The sequence below is a fragment of the Euleptes europaea genome, chromosome 13 (assembly GCF_029931775.1).
Source record: "Euleptes europaea isolate rEulEur1 chromosome 13, rEulEur1.hap1, whole genome shotgun sequence".
Taxonomy (NCBI): Eukaryota; Metazoa; Chordata; class Lepidosauria; order Squamata; family Sphaerodactylidae; genus Euleptes; species Euleptes europaea.
The window spans coordinates 25,392,148-25,410,734 of NC_079324.1; the positions used below are offsets into that span (position 1 = coordinate 25,392,148).

At 43.3% G+C, this 18,587-nt stretch overlaps 1 protein-coding gene and 1 non-coding gene across 3 annotated transcripts in view; both read right to left on the reverse strand.

Moving 5' to 3' along the window:
* PCDH11X (protocadherin 11 X-linked) overlaps positions 1-18,587 on the reverse strand; it is a 793,680-nt gene that overhangs the window by 642,774 nt on the left and 132,319 nt on the right. The gene's annotated exons all lie outside the window — the stretch shown is intronic.
* Positions 8,570-8,641, reverse strand: TRNAS-UGA (transfer RNA serine (anticodon UGA)). Its single transcript has one exon. It is a non-coding gene; the product is annotated as a tRNA-Ser (tRNA).

Consider the following 18,587-nt stretch of genomic DNA (forward strand, 5'->3'; position numbering starts at 1 on the left):
TGTTGGGATGTGACATCAGCCCATGGGTCAAGAATTACCCGGTGCTGGCACAGGGGACCTTTACCTTTTAAAAATAACTTTAATGTATTGTTTTATTGTGTGAGTGGTGTTCAGCAAGTCTCTGGAAAGGCAACATATACATTTTCTAAACAAACAAGTGGTATCACCAGTGTGTGTGTGTGTATCACAGTGCTGAAACACCTCTGGAATCTGTGTCTTCAGAAACCATTTTTGTGGCTTCACATGTACTGTACGCCTCTATTTGGCAAAGGTCCTGCAATCCTTTTCAAAATCAAGAACAGTGTAATGGGACGGGCAGCACATTCCTGAAAAACGGGGGAAATGCCCTCATAGAAAAAAGGTGGCGTAGCAACACTGCAACTTGAGGGGGTGTTCCCAGGGCAAAAGGGGTTTGGATGCTGCCTAAAGGCAGCCCTGCCCCCAGGAAACCTCCTGGGATGCCCGTGTGGGGACTTGTGTCGCTGGAACGCTGCCAGGAGGCAGTGCTGGTGGCAGAGCCTCGCAAAGTGGCATGGCATCCTAGAGGCAGCGTGAATGCCCCCCCCCCCATGCCTGCATAAGTGCCCCTTATCCTGGGATAAATGGGCACTTAAGCCAGCACGGGGTCACGCTGGCTTCTATGCCGATTCAGCCCCCGGGATTGCGCTCTGAGTACATATGGTCTTCCCTACCTTTGAAAACTCAACAAAGTGAGCAGCTCCCACTTATGTGAAACTCTGTTGAAGCCCTCATGTGTCCACCAAAGCTGATGGACTAGAGAAAATGTGGTCGACTATGAAGAATGCTATTCTGTGAAGTCACTCTGTCCACCACTACAACCCATCTACCTGGTGGGACCAAGCACAGTGAAAGCATTTGAACACAAATACAAAGCAAGACTGATGATGTGAGCATAACCTGAGATTAATCTCTGGTTTTCTCTTTGTCACAGTGTTTGCTCTTATTACTTTATATTTTACATTGTTATTTATTGTGAGGCTGTTCCTATCGGTAATTATTTGGATCATTTAGATTATTTGGATCATTTAGGACAGCGTAATGTATCTAATGCATGCACTGGTTTGAAGGATTCAAGTCAGTAATTGTAAGGCCCTTCTAAAGTAATGTTGCCAGGTCTCTCTTCGCCACTGGCAGGAAGTTTTTGGGGCAGAGCCTGAGTAGGGTGGGGTTTGGGGAGGGGAGGGACTTTACTGTCATAGAGTCCAATTGCCAAAGTGGCCATTTTCTCCAGGGGAACTGAACTATATCGGCTGGAGATCTGTTGTAATAGCAGGAGATCTCCAGCTAGTAACTGGAGGCTGGAAACCCTATTCTAAAGATAAAGATGGTCCCTGTGAAAGGACAAATGAGTTGCAATAGAATAGACTTCACAAAATAAAGATGTTCTTTTTCCCTCGGAGTTGGACTGCAATTGTCTTAAGAGTCCAATTGGTCAGTTGTCTTCCAGGGATCATTCCCCCCCCCCCTCCAAACCAATTCCCCAAGCCAGACAAGTGGCCTTAATGAAATCTAATTCGATAGACCGAGAGATAAAGGTTATATTTGCATGAGGAAATAAAGTTAGGTGAGGAAAAATGGTCCGACCTGGACAAATAATTGACAACACTGACTCCCTGTAGCACTGGGCAGTACAATGAAGGAACGGGAGGCCTTTTGTAACATTTGCTGCCAAGTTGAGACTGCTACAGATAATTGAATTAACAATGCCGCTTAAATCATGTTGCTCTTTTCCATTTCCTTTGTGACAAAGGCTGCATCTGCCAGCATTTTAATTTGAAACCAGGATGTTTTATGGATTAAGCAATGACTATTTATTGTCATCTAACTTTGTTGGATTGAGTGGGTGCTCAAATTAACCTAAAGCAAAATTGGAAAGGGGAAAAAAAAGGAAATTCTTCAGGGGAACATCTGAAGAATTTCAGAGAGAGCCAGGTCTTTGAAGAAACTTCTCAATGGGGTTTGGGACATCCCTAACACCGAGGGCTATGGTTGGCTTGTTCTTCACAGCCTACCTACCATGCTGGGTTCCATCCTGACAAACATTTCCACTTATGGAAGATGGGTGATTTTTGCCAATGCTCCCTCCTGCTCCAGACTGCTGATGACCCCTCAGGCTATTCCATGGGTGGGGTCCATCAATCTTCAGGAGGGATGTTTTGGGCTCCCATTGGGGCCATAACTGGGGGGGGGTGAGGAGGGGAGCAGCTGCCCCTGTGGCATGCAGATTGGGTGGCAGAATTGCCTCTCCTACCCGGCCAGCTCCTTCTGTAGGAGAGGCAGTTCTGCCGCCCTCTCTGCAGGCCACAGGGGCGGCGGCTGCCCTCCTCGCCCCCACCCCCAGCTACAGCCCTGGTTGCCATGAGGGAGGGGAAGAGAGAAAGTCACACTCCCTTTTAAGCAGGATTCAAGCCATTATCTAGGCTGATCCTGCACTGAGCAGGGGGTTGGACTAGATGGCCCTTATGGCTCCTTCCAACTCTTTGATTCTATGATTCTGTCTTTACTAATGGCTAGGGTTGCCAAGTGCCCGGTGGTGGTGGGTAAAATCCACCGGGCTGCCGATCCACCGGGCTGCCGATCCACCGGGCTGCCCACCGGCCAGCTGATGGCTGGCGGGCACTGAGTGCATGAAAGTGACACGGACGCTCTAGCAATCTTGGATAAAACTCTATGGAAACCATAGAGATTTGGCCGACATTGCTAGAGTGTCCGCATCGCTTCTGAGTAAACCAGGAAGTGACGTGGGCGCGCTGCGCAGGGTGCACGTGTACATCATGCCAGGCGTGCACGCACATTGCGCACAACAGCTACAGCCCCGGAAAGCTCCCGCCGGTGGAGCTATGGGGCCTGGCAAGCCTACTTATGGCCCTCACATCCAACAATCCTTGAAAAGTACCTCATGATTCTCACTCTGGGACCTAATTCTTTGCATTGTTTTTCGTTTCTACCAGTGCAGCCACTTGCACTACTAGGTCTTTACATCTTAAAATGTATTTTGAAAATACGTGGCTTGGTGCTAATTATTGCAATTGCCTGTATTGCTCACACTGGCTATCTATTTAGCCTTTGGCAAAGTACAAATACACACTGCTACTCTGGCTGTATCCTACGTGGAACATGTTGACTATTTTGTATTACTAACTGCTATACTGGCTGTATCCTAAGTGGAACGTGGTGACGATCCCGTATTAGTAACTGCAGTCAAAAATTATTTGTATCAAGTCTTCTTGACGTTGTAAGTATACTAGCATACTTTAGATATGTATATATTGTATGTATTTTGTGCATGTTTGTGGAGATACGTGTGTATATATGAAATGTTGTATGTTGTTCTTTATGTATTTGTAGTGGGGACTGATGAAGAATTGAATTGAATAAATTTGAAACGGCCGTATCCCCGAGTCATCTCTTAAAGCATCATCACTTGTGCTTTATTATCTTCAATACATCAGTTACTATTGGACTTTGTAGACATAATGTGATTTGTTTTTGTTATGATTGTTGCTTATTACTTGTAGCTTTTCTAAATAGAACTTTTTTGCACTTTGTAACCATATTGTTGTGTCGCTCCTGTGCTAATTTCCTAACTATTTAGTATCAGTACAGTGGTGTCTTCTTTTTTAGTATAACCCCCAGATGGTGGCTGCAGATCTCCCACTATTACAACTGATTTCCAGGCAACAAAGATCAGTTCCCCAGGAGAAAATGGCTGCTTTGGGCATTGAAATCCCTCTCCTCCCCAAACCCTGCCTTCCTCAGGCTCCACCCCAAAAACCTCTCGCCAGTGGCAAAGAGGGACCTGGCAACCCTACCTATTGAAGAGAAAAGCCAAGAATAAATATCTAATAAATAATTATTTTGATTCTTTTTTTTACTGTTCCTTGCTTTTTTACTGTTAGTTTTGTAGACCCAGTTGTACCATGTAAGCATATATACACTATCTGTATGGTATTTATGTGTACAACGTTCACCACTCATATGCACCATTCATACACATAGTGTAATGTGTTTGCAACCCTTGTTTATTGTTACACAGTGTTGAAAAATAAGTACAGGATCTATATTTGCAGGATAAATTCAGTGCAAGGAAACAGAAAATATTATGAAAACAATGAACTGTATGTTCAATGGGTGGAAGGGAGAAAATGAAATTGAAACAGGGATGTTCAGATTCAAAGAGCAGAGATGAGAAATTCAAAATAATCCCCAAATAGCAAACAAAATAACGAGCAAAGGAACAGGAGATGCAGGGATTACAAGAGGCTAATCTTCATCCAAGTAGCTCCCATCCCTTTTGATTCTGGCTTCCTTGGATGGAATATAAACAATTACGATAAGCCAAACAGAGACCAGTTATTTCTGAAAAAAGATGTGTGGCATTTATAGATAATGGTTACATCCTTTGATTTCAAATGAATTTCCTTTTCCATTTTTTCCCATCTTTTATAGGTGCATTACAATTAGTCTTTTGCCATGACATTGATAGCAAAACAATTCACAGGAACTGTCCTAAATGCAAAAGAAAATTAGGCTGCGGGCAATTGTAAAAAAAAAGGACTGCCAGTTATTTAATCTGCCAGATAACAATGGGAAACTCAAGCCACATTAATGAGAAAAATCCTAAACCAGAAAGATTCTTCTGACTGTTCCAGGTGGGGGCGGGGGCAGGGGAGGTAATACCTACAAAGCTGGATAGATATCAGAATTACGTCTGTGATCCTCCTATTTCTCATTCTGCATATAGGATATTTAATAGGAGGAATAAAGAAGCAAAAAAAAAAAAATCTTCGACAGGAAGCAAGAGAAGATGGGCAGCACATTCCTGAGCTTTGGGGCCAAAACAACTCAGGAGGTGCGCAAGTGGCTGCGCCAGCGTCCGGGCTTCTTGTGCTGCTGAGAGAGGCAGGGACGCCGGTGTTGGGGTGCTCACGCTGGTGATCTTGCACTGGTGCAGCAGTATGGCCCTGGGATGCTGGAGTTGTCGTTTACGGCCCTGGGAAGAACAGGGGCCCTATAGGGGGCTAGGTAGAATTCCTGCCGGGCCTGCACAAGCCTATTTTATTCTGAGATTGCAGAAAAGGCATAAAGGATCTTCCTGTATGTGTGATCAGGCTGTGGATCTTACCCTTGGGAAGGAGGAAGAGGACTGAGGATGTGATCTAAGCCCCTTCCATTCTTATCTGAAGTCCAAGAATAAATCTCAAGCCGTGCATGTCTCCTGACCACAACCCCAAGCCTGAATGCTTCTGCATGTAGAATGGAAGGCTGAAGGGCTATGTGGAAAGGCAGAGAAGGGAACAGAGCTAAGAGTGGCATAGTAAAACGAGTTTGGCATCCCATTTCTGTAAGTCCACCCAATCTTTTAACAGTCTTCATTCAACTAAAACAGAATCAAGCTGAACAAATGGAACAGAGCTATAAGTCTCCATGGCTTTCCTAAGCAGATCTTCTCAGAATCCTACTCAGGCAAGTGCTTTTTTAGGATTACACTGTTAGTAGGTCATATTGAAAAGATCACTAAGATGCCTTGTAATGGAGCCATCTTTTGCGGCAGGCCCACACATTTGAGCATCTGTAAGTTGGGCAAAGGTTTCCTGAGGAACTGGTTAAAAAAAAGGGTACAGTTTTGCTTTACTCTCATAAGAACGTAAGAAAAGCCATGCTGAATCAGACCAAGGTCCATCAGGTTCAGCAGTCTGTTCACACAGTGGCCAGCCAGGTGCCTCTCGGAAGCCCACAAACAAGACCACCGCAGCAGCAGCATCCTGCCTGGGTTCCACAGCACCCAGTATAGTAGGAATGCTCCTCTGATACTGGAGACAATAGGTATGCATCATGACCAGTATTCATTTTGACTAGTAGCCATGGATATCCTGTCCTCCATGAACATGTCCACTCCCTTCTTAAAGCCTTCGAAGTTGGCAGTCCCAGTTCTCATAGAACTGCACCCCATGATCCAGAGGACTCTTTCAGTCACAGGCCCTTGATACAGCTTCCCAAATAATGCTTTCCTTCTTCAGTGGCAGCTTGGCATGAAAGCACTGCCTTCTTTCCATGGAAGTGAATGATGGAGCCTGCACATGCTGATAGCCTGTGTGCAACACAGCTTCATTTTAGGTTTGATGATTTACAACGATCCAATGCCCATTTACCCAAAATCCCTGTCTGGAGACTATTTTTAAAGCCTGTTTATTTAGTTTTCAACATTAATACATAATTAAGGCAATCATAGCAAGATCACAGATTTACAGTAACAACATCGAACCCCTGGATCCCCGTACGCTGCTTCAACTTCCTTCAAAAAATAAAATAAAGAGAAAATGATTTCTTGTTCAGGTAAGTATTTTGCTACTATTAGATGGTCTATGCTATTGAGACTGATTAATAATATCTTGCTCCGGGCTGTGGCTTCATGGTAGAGAACCTACTTTGCATGAGGACTAAGGTTCATTCTTGGCATCTCAGGTTGAAGGATCTTGGGTAGCAGGTATGGGAAAGACCTCTCTCTGCCAGGAAGCCAAGGGTAGTCAGCACATATAATGTCAATAATGATTGATCAATGGCATAACTCAATAGAGGGTCGCTTCACTGAAGTTTGGATCACTTTTTGCATTTACTTCACCTATTTCTTTTACAAATCAAAATGAGGCCCCTCCCACAAATCATTCTTCCTTTTTCACCAATTCTTCAGCCATGATTCTATATGTTTTCTTTCCCAAATCCACTTATGTCAACTTGACTGCAGCTTCTTCCATCTCTTGCTTACAACTCTTAACTTGTTTTGTCTGGGTTTGCCAACCAAACACACACAAAAAAGGGGGGGTAAACTTATTCTTCTGGTTTTCTGAAGGAAGTAGCATACATTTCAAAATACCCTCTTTCCCTCTTTTCAAATTTTCGATGTTCTTTAGACTGTATCTCTTGCATTCCATCAGTATGTGACTGAGCCACTAAATGTGATTCTCTTCCTCAAGCCTACTTCCAAATATAGCAAAAATGCACATTATTGTAGTTGTGTTAAATGTATTAAATGTGTTAAATGTAACAGCCTAGCAACTGTCTATGCCATGTCCCCAATGTCCCTTTTTGAAATTTTCTGCTTCAGTTTTTGGATACAAGATGTTTTTGCATCATACAAGCACAGTCCTCTAGTTGGCACATGGTATCCTCTACTGGGAGACATATTTGATTGATGCAGTCCATTGCCCTTAAGGTGGAAACATCTAGAATACCAGTGGGATTTTTTTTCTTCTGAACTCCTTTGAGAATATAAGGTTATCCATCCACCTTCTTAAGTTTATTTATTTATTTAGCAGAAGAAATGAAAGTCAGCTATGAGGATTGTACGTCTGGGGGATGGGGAAGAAGTTCTAGAACTGGGCTAGCTTTAACAGAAATTTATTAATTTTTAACTTTTTAAATTATAATTACAACATTATGGCTGAATACTGCTAGTTTCCCATTCCCATCTTCTACTCTAGTCTTTAGCTGGGTGCCAGACTGAGAGAGATAACAGACATTTTGATTTTGGCAAAAACTGGAAGGATTCTGTCATGCTAGTGATTGAGACAATGCTTTAAAAATCTCCCCCCCCCCCCTGTTAAATTAGAGGCAGCTATCTTTCTGGTAGCCATCTCAGTTCAGGTACAACCAGAGGTCTGAGGAACTGTCCCGTTTGATAAATCCAGGCGGTGATTTGTCTTTTTCAGAGACAAATGTCCCAGAGACAAACTGTCTTCCTCAACATTACTTCATTCTCACCTTTCAAAGTGCCCTAAGACAATTATCCAAAGTACTGTAATTAAGGGTATCCATATTGGTTCCTCATTTATTTGATGAAGATGCCCTGACCACTGGTGGTCCAGGTAGCTGACTGATGGACACTCTCCAGAATCCCAGGAAGATAAAACTCTTTCCCAGCATCTGCTGCCCGAGGTCCTTGAAGTAGACATGCCTGGGATTGTGCCTGAGGCCTTCTGCATGCAACGTTGCTACTCTTGACTGAACCATGCCAATTCACCATAATTCCGTATCTATGGCCACTTGACAAGTTGTCTTCTCTAGTTCAAAACAAATGGTTGCCCCCATGCAAATGCCTTAGCAGCATTAGATGCTGCCGGCACGCTCGCAGCCCATCAGCATTTACACGGAGATACTCTTTGATAGAGGTAACAACAGATGAGGCCATTCACAAGGCCACTGTGATGTGAACGTTTTCATATTATGGAGACCACCGAGTCAATCCTTACAGGACAACATTAGTTTTACTGGCCTCTTCACATGTGTTCTGCCAGACCCCAAGCCAACCAGCAGACCTGTACACTTCCAAGTCACACACAGTATTACATCTGAACAGAACCATCAATATCTCCCAGCAGATGGTAAGGAGAACTGGACCTCCATCTTGCTCCATCAGACTGATGTAGATACATGATAAAATGAACACATGAAGCTGCCTTTCTGTCTAACGTGGTCAATACTGACTACTATGACTTCCCGAGTCTCGGGCAGAGATCATTCGCCTGATTGAGTGCCTAATCCTTTTAACTGAAGATGCCAGGGATTGAACCTGGGACCTTCTGGATTCAAAACAGATGCTCTACCCCTGAGCCACAGCCCCTCCCTGTAATCCATCGGAACAATTGAAAGGATGCTATAGTTGATCCTCTTTTCAAGAGATTACATGATAAATTGCTACGTGGGTGGTTGTACTTGCTTTCAGAGTGGTGTTGTTGTCGGCGGTTGCTGCATGGTGTGTCCCCCGTCCCCCCCGTTAGAGCATTAAACAAAGGTGTCTGAGTGGTACAGAACAGGGGAAAAAGAGGGCATAGTGGGGCTTTGTGGGAAAGTAATAAAAATTCACTTAACATGGCATCCTAAAATAATTCCATTCACAACATAACCAGTAACCAGCATGCCTAAAATACAGCTTTAAAAAACCCCAAACAAAATAATAATAATAATAATAACATATATATATAACAAGATTTTGTTAGGGCACAGATACAACTGTTATGGTCTCCATTGTAGCTTTGCATATTTTGAGATTCAAGTGTAATATTTTGTGAGGGAAGAATAAGTGACTTGTTAGGGAAGGAAGAATCTTGTGTAACTAAACAAAAGCTTCCTACAAGAAAGCCTGTTTGCTTTTTTTTCTCACTTACCATAAGAGAGCTGATTGATATGGCAATTATTTTTAGTTGAAAGGTAGCTAGCAAAATCCCTTGTGGGAGTTCTTCTGGAATCAGTTCAGCAAAACATCAGCAACCACATCAATTAGGCATAGACTCTGGTACCTGCTAGGGATTCCAGGTGATGTTCACCTGGCAAATGGCTCCTTTGAATTCTTCTCAAATCTACCAAAGGTCAGCTCAAATGGTTAATTTTGTCTCTACACATGCTCCTTGGAGAGCCAGCGTGGTGTAGTGGTTAAGAGCAGTGGTTTGGAGCAGTGCACTCTAATATGGAGAACCGGGTTTGATTCCCCACTCCTCCACATGAGCGGCAGACACTAATCCGGTGAACTGGATTTGTTTCCTCACTCCTACACATGAAGCCAGCTGGGTGACCTTGGGCAAGTTACAGCTCTCTTCGAGCTCTCTCAGCCCCACCTGCCTCACAGGGTGTCTGTTGTGGGGAGGGGAAGGGAAGGTGATTGTAAGCCGGTTTGAGTCTCCCTTAAGTGGTAGAGAAAGTCGGCATATAAAAACCAACTCTTCTTTTTCTTCTTCGTGATGTATTCACTCAGAGAATCCACTATATGGGCAAGGCTCTCAGTACATTACAAATTTCACTTCTGGAAGTCCATCTTTGCAATTGAAGAAACTGGAACTGCTTTGATCACATAAATTGCCTTTGCAATTGGAGATCTTAATTTCAAGGAGATAATCGTATGACAACATGCATCCCTCTCCCTTGAACATTGCACAAAGACAAAACATTTAACTGGATGATCTGGCTTTAAATCTAATACCAACAGAATATTGCCAACGTCTTAAGGTAATAACTGGGGGTATTTTCTTTGTTCTGCATTATGTGTACAAACAGATGGTATCACAGTTGAATTCACAATGTCACTGAATCCACTTAAGATGGGAGGTATGCAGCCCAAGATTTTCCAATAGTGAAAAGGGAGGTACACTCTAGAGTGAACTAATGCCCATATAGGTAAAACAAATATATTTTTTAAAAAACACACAACAGAAAACCTCAGATTACACTATCAGAAATTTTAAAACTGAGATGTCCAGAAGAATTAATTTATGTGAAATTCAAATGTTAGAGCTCAATACCAGGTGTCAGTGATACCTTTAACACCTAAAATGACCTGTGCCCACCATAGTTATTGTAGTGGAAAGTGCTGTCAAGTCATAGCTGACCTATGGTGACCCCATAGGGTTTTCAAGATAAGAGACATTCAGAGGTGGTTTTCCATTGCCTGCCTCTGCATAGGTTGAGAGGGTTCTGAGTGAACTGTGTTTGGCCCAGGGTCACCCAGCAGGCTTCATGTGGATAAGTAGGGAATTGAACCTGATTCTCCAGATTATAGGCCGCCACTCTTAACCACAACACCAAGCTGGCTCTTCCATAGTTATTACCTCCACCCATATATTGCACTCCGATCTTTAAGACCAAGAATGTTTGGGTTAAGCTTACCATCTATGCACCAAAGAGTAAATAAATAAATAAATTTGTTTGCGGCTAGTATGCCAGATAAAACAGGTAAAACAGGAACTGACCATACAGAGTAGATGTTTACAACCAAAGCCAACAAAATTAGGAATCACCCAATTTTACAATTCCACAAATTAAGGATGTACATTAAGGTGACGTAGCTTCATTGCTACTGCACAATATTTTGCAACCTGGGTGGTAAATTGGGGAGCTGTCTTCCAGCAGAAACATTTTGGTCCATTCACCCTCATCACCAGAGCCCATTTCCCTAATCAAAGGGTCAATAATATTGAAGCGGGCTGACTTGTAGAGGGGACATCTAAAAAATACATGCTCCATGGTTTCCAGCTCCCCTGTGTTACACGGGCAAAGTTTCTCCACCCTGGAGATCTTCTTAAATCTCCCTCCTAATATGGCAGATGGTAGGGCTGCACATCTGGCTAGCGTATAGGCCCTCCTATGTGTGTTCCTTTCCAGGGAGTATAAATAAGCAGCTGGTGCTAGAATATACCTGGAATGTTGAGGCACCAAAGAGTATGTAGAGAGGTGCTGCTGTGAGCTGCCCTGTGCCCTTCCACTTCTAAATTCACTTCTCCAGATCCAACGAAGTCTTACATTATCCTGCACCAACACACAGTTTCATTGAACCTGACATTTGGTGGCCATCGCTAGGGAGCCTAGGGGAGAGGAATTAGCATCCTATTAACTGCCCTAAGCTCTTAAGATCTAGACGTCAAATAATTCCATTCGTTTCATCGTTTATATTCAAGTGTTGTCAGTTTCACGATCCCAGATCTTAGACACTAAGTGTACTTTGTTGCACAGGTTTTGGAAATGTGAGAACTCGGCTATCATTCCAGAGGGACCGAATCCCGTAAATACAAAGCATTTTTCATTTTGGCACTAATCTCACACTTGACTCTTTTGTCTTAAAAAATGAATATTAAAATAGGAAACATAAATTTATTTCAAAGCCAATTCATTCCCTAGGCACTGCTATTAAAAATGTCAATAACTCACTCTCCTCTCCCCTTCCCCACAACATACATACACACAAAAGGAATAAGGAATTGCAATATTAAGGCAGTTATAAAGCATACTACAGTATACAGCAAGAGAGAATTCCCCATTAAAATGAAAAACAAAGCTTCAAATGCCCTATTCAGATGGGTAACATTTAACTGTCCTTTAAGAAAGAATAGGGCGCCTGGCTAAATGAATTCTATTGTTGTCTTAATTAACACACCAGGAAAGTCTTCTTCTTGACAGAGAGATATGACCTAAATCATAATGAGCTAGCTTTTTCTCCAAAGCCTTCTGAACAAAAGGACTTTGCAATGCCTTTACCTGGCAGTATGGATCGTATGCCTTTCTTGGTTCCTATTCTTTTTTCTTTCCTACTCTACCTGTTCCTCAGCTATTATGCTACAGAGGTCTCCTTCACCCCAAAGTTTGAATTAACTGAAACGGTAGCTTTATCAGGAATGAAGTTTGCTGATTCAGACTTCATTCCCCAGGCTATTCACTTTTGTAGAAATCTACTCAGGTTGGAAATTAATGAGAAATCTCCCCAACTCTCCTTCGCATCCCTAGGTTAAAGAGGTAGTCCCTCAACAGGGTTTCTTCATTTGACTGGCCATAACACAGTGAAAGAGTGTGTGTTTATATTCAGGATGTCCCAGTTTCATCCCTGACACCTCCAATGGAGGATCTCAAGAAGCCAGAATAGGAAACACACTTCTTAGCTTGAGATCTTGGAAAATAGCAGCTAATCAGAGGTTTGGAGCTAGGGGAGGATTTTCACAGAAAGAATGGGATGATTTTGACCAACTTTCCCTTTGGGGGCCTATGTCCCCTAAGAACAGTATTTTGGGCTGCAGTAGAAGTGCTACTCTTGGGGGTCACCCCCCCACAGGAGCATGAGAGGGAGATGGTCAAAATCATCCCATTTTTTCTCCAAAATCCTCCACTGGATCCAAACCTCTGAGGGTAGGGGAGAATGTTGCACCGAGTGCCAAGATATCAGTGTTCCGTGGAATGTGGAATGTGGATGTGGGAGACAAGGGTTTTACTTGGCCAGAAATACTGGGAGCAAGCTGAATCCCAGAGATGAGCACATGAACACATGAAGCTGCCTTATACTGAATCTGACCCTTGGTCCATCAAAGTCAGTATTGTCTACTCTGACCAGCAGCGGCTCTCCAGGGTCTCAGACAGGTCTTTCACATCACTTACTTGCCTAGTCCCTTTAACTGGAGATGCCAGGGATTGAACCTGGGACCTTCTGCATGCCAAGCAGATGCTCTACCACTGAGCCACCACCCTTCCCCATATGCTGCCTCAGAGGTTCACCTTGATCTCTTGGGTGGAGTACTGACCTTGTGTGGTAAGCAAAATGGTCTGGCATACTACTGTTCAGCACATGCACTGGGGGATGCCTATCCCTAAACTAGATGGACCAATTATCTGACTTGGCAAAAGGCACCTTCATAAGGCTCAGTTTTTAACCATATGGATTTCCTCTGATTCTGTACGATTTCTCAACAAAATCCAGAGAGATAAGATGTAAATCATAATGTCTTCTATGACAAGAACTTAATGTATTCTAGATGAGGTCCTGTAAGAATGAATAAAAACACTTCCTTTGACCCAGCTTAACACCAGTCTCCTCCCTTCTTTCACTCTATCAGATTTTACCGAAAATAGAAATGCTGCCTTGTTTGGACAATGCAGGATAGTCACCATAGAAGATCGGGGTCAAAGGGGTAGGGTCAAAAACTGGTTCAGGTACCAAAGCATTGGCTCATAGCCATGTTGACAAGGGATTGTTTTGATGGCACCAGAACCTTGGTAAAGAGTTCAAAGTGCTACATCTGTTTAGAGGGGTGACCACGCGCCATAATTTGCATGTACATGACCCAGCCTTTACAGATGTGAAGCCGTTCTGTTTATCACGTCTCACACTGTGCCTTCCTTGGCTGACCTGAATTCACATTTATCCTACTCTATAACCAGGAGCGTGCTGACCTGGATTGTCCAGGCTAGCCTGATCTCTTCAGTTCTTGGAAGATAAGTACTCTATAAGCTCTGGTTAGTAGTTGGATGGGAGACCACCAAGGAATACCAATGTTGCTATGCAGAGGAAGGCAATGGCAAACCACCTCTGTTGGTCTCTTGCCTTAAAAACTCCATAAGGGGTCGCCATTAGTCAACTGTGACTTGACAGAACTTTACACACACACATACCGGTAGTCAGGAGCAGTTCTTACCCCCTTGGAATGGAATGAATTCTGTTGGTGATTGTTTCCAACTGGCCTCTCTTTGTAACATCTCTCCACCCTAGGGTTCCCAGGTCCCTCTTCACTACCGGTGGGAGGATTTTGGGGTGGAGCCTGAGGAGGGTGGGTTTTAGGGAGGGGAGGGGTTTCAATGCCATAGAGTCCAATTGCCAAAGCTGCCATTTTCTCCAGGTGAACTGATCTCTATCGGCTGGAGATCAGTTGTAATAGCAGGAGATCTCCAGCTAATACTTGGAGGTTGGCAAACCTACTCCACCCCCACATTTGGATCTCTTCTAACTTTTGAGTGTAAATATATCTGCTAAGGATGTACATGCCGTGCATCTGATGGAGAGAACTCTGGTCTATGAAACTTTACGCTGAAATAAATCTGGCTACTTTCCCCAGGTGCAGTTGGACTTCTCTTTAGATTTCTCTGCGAGAGACTAACACGGCCACCTCTCTGGAATTACTGTCCTCAGAGAGTGTAGCATGGTGAATTAAACAATGGGAGCTTCGAAGAGTTGAGTTTAGGATTTAGGATGTGTGTGTTTTAACTTATGGCAGGACATTGCCCATGGGGAAACAAAGGTTATGTGTGAATGTACCCTCACGTTCCCAAAAGTCCTAATTTCTATTAAACCATTCCTTTGGTCTTTGCTTTTTATACAGCTGTGCATTTTCTTTTTAAAAGTTGCATGCTCAACAGCAGACAAATGTATTTCCTCAAGGACTCCCCCCCCCCCCCAGTTAAAATCTATGTCACCTTGTCATCTCTTAGGGATGCAGGCAGAGTCTTACTTATCAGGCTAATACTGGCGCAGACTATCTCCCAACCATCCTCCCTCTCTCTGTTTTTCTTTGTGCTTTCTGATTACTGTCTGCCCAGTTAATTTCTCCAGCTTTTCAAATAGCACTAATCAGGAATTAAAAGCGAGCATCAGCTTTGCGAGGCGCAGATTCCTGCCCCAACTGGTTAGAGAGGATTTTCAAAACAGGCCCAATTCTTGTTGCCTCCCTGATTATCCGCAGACAAGCTCCTAATCCAGCCGCTGGTATTTAGGAAGTCAAGCAGTGAAATAAACAATGTTGATTATAATCAACTGTTCTTTTTTTTATTCTCATGAGATAAGCAGAAAAACTTTAATGCCACAGTCTTTTGCCATCTGCTTTTTTGCTCAGATCGCTTTGTTATTTTTTCATCTTCTTCCCTTCGGCTTAAAAGCGGAACAGAGATGACTTTGCAGCGGAGGCAGCGATCCCGCTTATGGTTCTGAGCTTTCCGCAAGGTGCAAACAAAACCCCGGCAATCCCTTATCCCTTTTTCGCAATCTCTTGTTTGGCAAGTAAATTAAGAATTTCAGATGGGATTATCGTGATTAAGATGTCAGCTAAAGAGCTTATACATTCCTAAACAGGTATAGCTTTTAGGGGACAAAGGGAAGGTCAGTAGATTTGGCCAGGAAAATCTTCTTTAGGGACAGTAAGGAGAAGCTGAGAATGAAACAGTTCTTTTGACTACCGTATAAATAGTTGCGGAGAGACCACAGAGTAATAGAGATGTGATCAGTCTTCCAACTGAGTCCAGGCTGACTGGAAATGTTACAATTTTAGGACTTTGGTTTTTTCCTCCTTTTTAAAATATTTCAGTAACAGCAGATCATGAGAATAATAAAGACCATGTTAAATAGTCTCTCACGGAGACCTAACAAGATTTTTTCTAAAGCAGAAAAAAAATAAGCTCTGTTGTATAACTGGTGTCTTTGCATCTGTGCATATTCCAGACAAAGGTTTTTAACTCAGTAAAAGGTAGTGCAGCAGCCACGACACCACTGCTCTTAACCACTATACCATGCTGGTTCCCTGGTTTACTTGATAGAGCCTACAAATTGAAGCTTTCATGAAATGGGTCATCTGAGCTTTTTTTAAAATATGCTGGTCTGGTTAAAAAGTTGGATCTTGGCATCTCATAGCCGTGCCTGGCATTCCCCTATAAGTTCAGCTTTTAGGACAGATTCTGAATCCAAATATTCATTCTACATCACTTCCTGAGCCTGGTAAAAGGAAGCATTGGTCCTGTGAATTCCCTAGGACTCTGTTTCCCTGAACGGCAAAGCAAGTTGCTGATTTTAATTGAACTGGCAGAACCGTTTGCAGGTTGTAAGCACTGCTTTAGTTGAGAAATTCTTTTCTCTTGTAATGTTATGATTGTTTTAATTCCTTTGTTTCCCCCTGTGGCTGTGCAGGCTGCCCTGAGAGTTCATTTTGCTGTGTGATGGGACTTATGCACAATCAATCCATTGAAAAACAGTCACACATTTAAAAATCTCTACGTTCCGCGCAGCTAGCAGTGTTTTCCTCTTTGATGTTCCCCTTAATAATCCAATCTATGCTTTCCTCCTAATTATATTTTATTTAACAAGAACACACCAAAGAGTCTCACACAGGGCCAGACTGACAGCAGGGTTATTTCCCCCCTCCCCCTCCTTCTGTTTGACAGATCTTTTCAGGATTAACATTTCTTTTGATAAAGGAAGGGTATAACTCCAGTAGGGATCATGACTGGAAAGGCAAAAAAACATATATGCATGAACCCAACGTGAACTCAGAAGAAACGCCAGAACTGAGACAGACTGGACTTCCCGTGGCCTCATTAATATGTGACAGCAACTGCAGAGACTTTGTGGCTTCCAGAAAGGGACAGGTTTGAAGACTTCTCCAAAGTTTCGCTCCTTGGTTCCTCTGTGCACATTGTACAGACTCAGAAGCTCAGAAGGATGAAGGATGTTTCTCAAACCAACATGTGGGGATACTTCAGGAGGAGGAAACAGGGCCAAGGCTAGGGTTGCCAAGTGCCTCTCTGCCACTGGTGGGATGTTTTTGGGGCAGAGCCTGAGGAGGGTGGGGTTTAGGGAGGGAAGGGACTTCAATGCCATACAATCACCATTTTTCCTAGTACCTGATAAATCTAGATACTTGGTCTCACCTGCATCTTATTTTTATCATCTTGGGTTTATTAATTGCAGTAAGGCCTTTGCCCTTGCCAGATGCCAGGCCCTACCATCAGCTGTTTTAGAAGGGAAATATAAGAAGATCCCTAGATCAGAGAGGTTATGTCCATGAGGAACAGGGGACATTGAAACCATCGAACATGCACGGATATTGTCGAAGGCTTTCACGGTCAGAGTTCATTGGTTCTTGTGGGTTATCCGGGCTGTGTAACCGTGGTCAAGACACGGTAACACAGCCCGGATAACCCACAAGAACCAATGCACTGATATGTTGCCCATTCTACCATAAAGTCAGATCAAAGCTTATTTTCCCCCTACTTGGAAAATTCCCTGATGAGTCAGTAGAGCTTTTGGCAAAGAAGCTCCTATTAGGAAAAGACCCTCAGCTTACGCTCCAAACTGCCAAGTTCTGCACTGTTGCTATTAAAATACACAGAGCTTTATTAGAGAATGATTGCTAGAATATTTTACAATTTTATTGTGATATTTTTAACCAGGGGTTGCTTTTATTGACCTTACACCTTTATATGTATGGGCAGTCTGTGATTCTGCAGTGCAAAACTATTGTGTCTGGAAATTTTGATGTGTTGGCATGTGATTGGTCAGTCGACCGTATTAATAAACATGACTTGCCATATAGTCCCATTGCCAAAGCAGCCATTTTCTCCAAGTGAACTGATCTCTATCAGTTCTGATAGCAGGTGATCTCCAGCTAGTACCTGGAGGTTGGCAACCCTAGCCGAGGCAGGTCCTATTAGAGGTATGAAATATGGTGTGTGGGCAGGGTTGCCAGCTCTGGGTGGGGAAATACCTGGAGATTTGGAGGGGTGGAGCCTAAGGAGGGCAGGGTTTGGGACTTCAGCAGGGTACCATGCCATAGAGCTCACCCTCCAAAGCAGCTGTTTTCTCCAGAACTGATATCTATAGCCTGGAGATCAATAGCAAGAGATCTCCAGGCACCCCTTGGAGGTTGGCAGCCCTATGTGCAGGGGGTGAGTGATGCACAAAGAGGACAAACCAAGAAGAAAAGTCACAGAAAGTTAAGGATGACAGACACTCCAGCCCACAGAGGATGTGTGTGTGTGTGTGGGGAGGGGGGTCTAAGCATAAACGTCCCCCCACCTTTAAAGTTTTATTTCCAAAAAGCTTGAATAGCTTTTCAAAACAGTGGGAAATCGGGACCACACAATGCAGCATACAAACAAGGATAAAAGAACATGAAAGATACTGCAGACTTGGCCAACCTGAGAAATCAGCAGTGGCTGAACATGGATTGACCAAAACAGGACACAGGGTCTTATTCCAAGACACTGAAATACTGGACAATTCTACCAACTGTTTTGTCAGATTGCACAGAGAAGCCATTGAAATTCATAAACATCAGCACAACTTTAACAGAAGAGAGTTTAAGAATGAATAAGGCTTGGCTTCCTGTCCTGAAAACCTCCAGACTAACAAAGACTACAGTCCACAATAGCCATGCGGATTAGCTTTGGATTTCACACGTTAACAGATCACTTCAGGATACAATGGTTCCATATTAACTTACCACACCCTCATTAGCACATTATCTTGATTCTTACAGGACAATGGTTAGCACATT